The sequence below is a fragment of the Herpailurus yagouaroundi genome, unplaced genomic scaffold (genome assembly GCF_014898765.1).
Source record: "Herpailurus yagouaroundi ecotype Mexico unplaced genomic scaffold, PumYag 165, whole genome shotgun sequence".
NCBI lineage: Eukaryota > Metazoa > Chordata > Mammalia > Carnivora > Felidae > Herpailurus > Herpailurus yagouaroundi.
Genome location: NW_024412406.1, coordinates 18768866 through 18774720, shown reverse-complemented (window position 1 = coordinate 18774720; position 5855 = coordinate 18768866).

The window sequence follows — 5855 nt, the reverse complement described above, 5'->3', positions numbered from 1 at the left end:
AAATAAATAAATAAATAAATAAATAAATAAATAAATAAATAAATAAATAATCTCTCCCTCTGCCCCCTTCCATTCTCTCTCTCCCTCTAAAAAAAAGTATAAAGTATTTTTTACTCACTTATCAAATACTTAAACAACATACCACATACACATGCTAGAAACCCTCCTCTGATCTCTGTGTGTCTAAATCATCCAATTTGATGCCACCTCATTCAGCAGGTCCCCTTGATTTCCCCTAAACCAGGTGTGTCTTCTGACCTCCCATAGTACCGAGTTGTAACTCTTGTATAGTCTACCATTTTCTACTGTATATTATCGTCATTTATATCCCAATTTTTAATAAGGAGAGAGGGAGGAGAGAAACTGGAAGGGGAAGAGAGTTACCAAGGCCTGACGGCCTAAAAGACAGCCTGTCAAACCACTAATGCTGAGTAGTATCTTCTAGGTAGTCAATATGATTATAAACAGAATGGGGAGCACAAGGGACACTTAAGATGCAGTCACGGTCTCCAGTAGGCCTCTTGAGAAAGGGGGGTGGGAAATAGTATTGCAATTCTTTCAGACATTATTTATTAAAAACATAAGAATACCAAGATAATTGAGCCATCTCTAAAATGGAAAGTCAGTGCATATACCTGATTCATAGGAAATTTGAAATGGTTAAATATATGTTATGGTATATGGTCCAACTTAGTATTTTTAAATTGGACAGTATTGACTTTAAAGCATTTTTCTCCTAGTTTTCAAAATAGTCAATGCTGAAATAGCACCCGTAAAACGTGTCCCATGACTGTTATAACAAGCTTGTCCTAGATACAAGAGAACTAATTGCAGAGTCTGTTTTTCTCCCTTTTTTTATAAATACATTCTAAACAAAGGGTTATGACTTTAATTTAAAAAATATTAATATATGCTGTCAAAAAATAAATGTCTTTCATAAGATTTCATTGTCTTGGTGCTATTTCTACAATAGTCGGAGTAATAAAAGATTTAATCTTGTCCAAAGTAGGAATTTTTAGTGATACTGGGATTTCTGGAAAGCAGTCATTACACACCAGCATGTTGAAGGAATGTCTTTTACCCAAGAATTTGACTGAGTCTTCTCATGAAAAAGTTATACATGCTTATATTTGTGCATTTAATGGTAAACTGATCTTTTGAGCTGCTAAATTACAATCGTTTCATTTTTAAATCTTAAGATCAACCAACTGTTAAGAAAACTGAAAAAGTTTAATTAGACTCACAGTACTAACCCCATTACAAAGGCAAATAATTTTGAGCCAGCTAGAAAGATACTTGCAGTTCTAAATTTGAATATTTTTTTATCACTAGATTTGCTTGTCACGGTAGAGCTGAAATTAGATCAAAGAAATCACTTTGCAATCTCTTTCCTGAGTATTCTCACCATATTTTGACAACCAGTTGAAATTATATAAGGCAATCTATGGTTCAGTAGGTAAGAAGATGGATTCTGGAGTCACAACGACATGGGTTCAAGTCCTAGCCTTGCCACTCACTGGCTCTGTGACCTTGAGAGAGTAACTTAGTCTCTCCAAGCTAAGTTCCTTATCTATAAAATGGTGATAATAACTGAACTATATTATAATAATGTCATGAAGATTAAATGAAGATGTGTGGAGTGCTTACTGCAGTGCCTGACATACATTAAGTGTTTAGCAAATATTAACTATTTACTTTATTGTTATTTATTATAGCGTATACAATATACTACTCTTTATTATTTTCAGTGTTATCCATTCTCCATGATCCAGACTACCTTTCATTACCAACTTCCTCCCCAACCCTACTTGCCCGCACACTTTGTGAGAGACTCAAGCCAATAGATCCACATGGATGAAGGTCAGGTGAGGTTGTTGTAGTAATAAAAGAAAAGAGTAGATCAAGAGATGACCTCAGTGGAATCTTCTGGAAAAGTAAAAATATGTATTATGTTGTCAAACCTTCTATCCATCCACAAAACTATAGTAATATATGCATGCCCTCAAAAGGCTTTTTTAAAACTTAGAGAATTAAGTCATTAAATAAACATGTGTTAGGTGCCTACTACACGCTCACCATGAATAAGACTGACACAGTCTCAACCCTCAGGGAGCTTATATTCAAGTTGGAGACACAAACTTTACACAATGGATTATTTCCTCACAATTATGATTATATATTACAGAGAAGAAAGGTACGCAAAAAAAAAAAAAAAAAAAAGAGCCTTAATGGAGAAAATGACATTCCCAAACCAGGGGAGTCAGAGAAGGCTTCTGTGAGGATATGGTGCTTAGACTAACAGTTCTGGGATGAACTGTCAATAACTTGGGTTTGAAGAAGGAAGTTTTAGCAGGGAAAACAACATGTGTACAGTCCCTGAAGCTACCAGGTATATAATGCATTTGAAAACTGAAAGAAGGCCTGTCCAGAGCAAAGGCCAGGCAAGTTTACTGCCCATTAGAAAAGTTTGGGGCCCCGATCTCAGGGTTTCTCCCCTTTAATGCAAAATACTGCCTATGCAGGTATTAGCTGGCCCTTTATGTACACCTGAGGGTACTGGGGCTTGGGATATGCATATTGAGAGAAAAAGAGAGAAATTAAGAGGAAAGTCAACATAGAATTATAATCAAAAGCACAGATTTTGGAGCCAGCCTGCATCATCTGAATACCAGTTTTTCTGCTTATTAAAGATCTGCCTTTTTTTTTCAGAAAATAGAAAAAAGGGGAAAGCTTGCCAACTTGTTTTATAGGAATAGAATAACCTTGACAGAAAACTTGACAAGGACGTTATAAGAAAGAAAAATTACAGATCACTATCTCTCACGATGACAGAGAAAAAATCCTGATGAAATACTAGAAAACTGAATCCAGATATATAAAACAAGATAATTCATAATGATTAAGTTGGATTTATTCTAGGAATACAAAGTTGGTTTATTTTTTTTTTCAAAACAAATCATCATAATTCAACATGTTAACAAAATAAAGTAAAAGAATCATAATAATTCAAATAGATGCAGAAAGAACTTTGATAAAATGCAATTTCTATTCATGTTAAAAGCTATCAGCAAACTAGGAATAGAAGATGACTTTAAAACTTCCTTAAAATGATATGGGGTACCTTGAAAAAACATCACATACCTACAACAAATATCATAGTCAATGGTGAAATGTTGAAAGCTTTCCCCTTTGAAACTGGAAATGAAACAAAGATGTCTGCTATCACTATAATTGAGATAACTATCAAGATTCTAGCCCAGACTCCCAACCTCCAGAAACTGTGAGTTAATAAATGTTATTGTTATAAGCCACTAAGTTTTAGGGTAGTTGTGGTAAATTTGATTTTAAAATTAACTTACAGATCCAACAAGTTCAGTGAACCTTAAGTACGGTAGGTACAAAGAAAACCACACCTCATCACATCAAAATCAAAGATAAGAGAAAATTGACATGTCATATATGGGACAGCAACAATAGTGATGACTGACTTCTGAACAAAAGCAGTGGAGGCCAGGTGCAATCAACGTAAGGACATCTTTTAAATTGTCAGCTATAATTCTACGTCTAGTGAAAGTCCTTCAAAATTAGGATACAGACACTTTCAGATAAAAGCTGAGAAAATTTTTCAAAGTAGACCTGCACTATTGGAAACACTAAAACAGCAAGCAAACAAACAAAGAAATACATAAATAAATAAATCTCCAGGTTCAAGGGAATGATAGCAGATGGAAACTTGGATCTATATGAAGACATAAGATGTACCCCATATGGTAAATACATGGGTAAATATAAAGATCTACATTTTTTCCTTTTTTTAATTCCCTTAAAGGACAACATACTGTTCAAAACAAAATAATAACATAATAATGTGGGGGCTTATAACATATATAAAGCAAAATACATAGCAAAAACAGCAAAGAAGAAAAAGAGGTGTAAGTGGTTTTACAATATTGAAGGTTCTCACATTTATGTGAAATGATTCACTCTTCATTCTAAATAGACTACAGTAAGTTAAGGGTGTATATTGTAATTCTTGGAGCATCCACCAATAAATAAACTTAAAAACCAATGGAAAATATAAAACATAATATTGAATAAAAATACTTGATTAAACAAAAAGAAGGGAGGAAAAGAAGAACCAAAAATAGATAGGACAAATAGAAAACAAATAGTAAGATGGTAGATATAAACTAAGCCATTCCAGTAAGTACATTCAATGTAAATGGACTAAACTCTCCAGTTAAGAGGAAGAGACTCAAAATGACTAAAAATCAAGACCTAATTATGTGCTATAGACAAAACACACACTTTAAAGATAAAGATACGAATCAGTTGAGAGTTTAAAAAAAAAAACAGAAAGTAACAATACAAACAGTGATTTAAAATGGCTAAATTAATATCAAAGTGGACTTCAAAACAGTATGTCCAGAGGCAAGTAGTAGTATCTCATAATAAAAAAGAGTCAGTTCATCAGGAAGACATTATAATCCTGTGTATATGCACCTACAAATACGTAGAGCAAATATTTACAAAACTAAAAAGAGAAAGACACAAATCCACAATCATGATTAAATATTTTATCATTTATCTCTCAGTAATTGATAGGACAAAGAGATCTTTAAAAAGTAATAAGGATATGGAAGATCTGAATACTATCAATAACTTGACCTAATATCTAGCAATGCCCAACAAGTTCAGAATTCACATTCTTTTCAAATGCACATATAGTATTCACCAAATAGACTACATGTTAAGCCATAAAATAAGTCTCAATAAATTTCAAAAAGTTAATATATTAGTGTTCTCAGAATAAGAAAAACTAATTAAAAAATAATAACAATAGGACATCAGGGAAAAAATCCCAAGAAATTGAAAATCAAACAATAAACTTCTAAACAATGCATGGTCCAAAGAAAAATGACAAGGAAAACCAGAAAATACTTCTAATTGAACAATAATGAAACACAACATATCAAACTTTGTAGGATGCAACAAAAGCAGTGTTTAAAGGGAAGTTTATCATTTTAAATGACTTCGTTAGGAACAACTGTCACTGAGAAAAAATCTAATAAAAGCTAACTAAATTGAAAGATATAATAGTTCATGATTTGGAAGAATTAAAAGTATTAAAATATCATCTTCCCCTACCTGATCTACAGATACAATGCAATTCAAATAAAATCTGAGTGGGTTGGGTTTTTTTTTAATTAGGAAGGTAATTTTAAAATTTAGGTGGAAATGTAAATTACCAAGAGTAGCCAAAAACAATTTTGAAAAATAAGAACAGTGTTGAATAACTTAAACTACCTGATTTCAATACCTACCACATAGCTATAGTAATCAAGACAATGGGGTATTGGTACCAACATAGAACAAGACATAAGAGAACAAGACAGGGAATTCACCAATAGACTCACACTTATATAGCCAGTTGACTTTGATAAAATCACCAGATATCAATGCAGAAATTATCAGGGTTTTTTCTTTTTCAACTACGTATTCATGTGAGAAAAAAATTCATCTCAACTCCTGTCTCTCATTTACACATAAATTAATTCAAAATGAATTATCAACCTAAACATAAAAATGAAAACTCTAATACTGGTAGAAGAAAACAGAAAAGAGTATCTTTTTGATCTGAAATTAAGCAATTATTTCTTAGGACACAAAAAACATTAACCATTTTTTTAAAAAAATAACTAATTGTACTTGATGAAAATTAAAATTTATGCTCAACAAGAGATATAAGAAAAGAAAAGAAAAAAAGAAAAGAAAAGAAAGGAAAAAAGAAAAGAAAAGATCTCCTAAGGCTGTACGATTGTCCCAAAGAATTGAGCACCATGATCCAAGCAGAG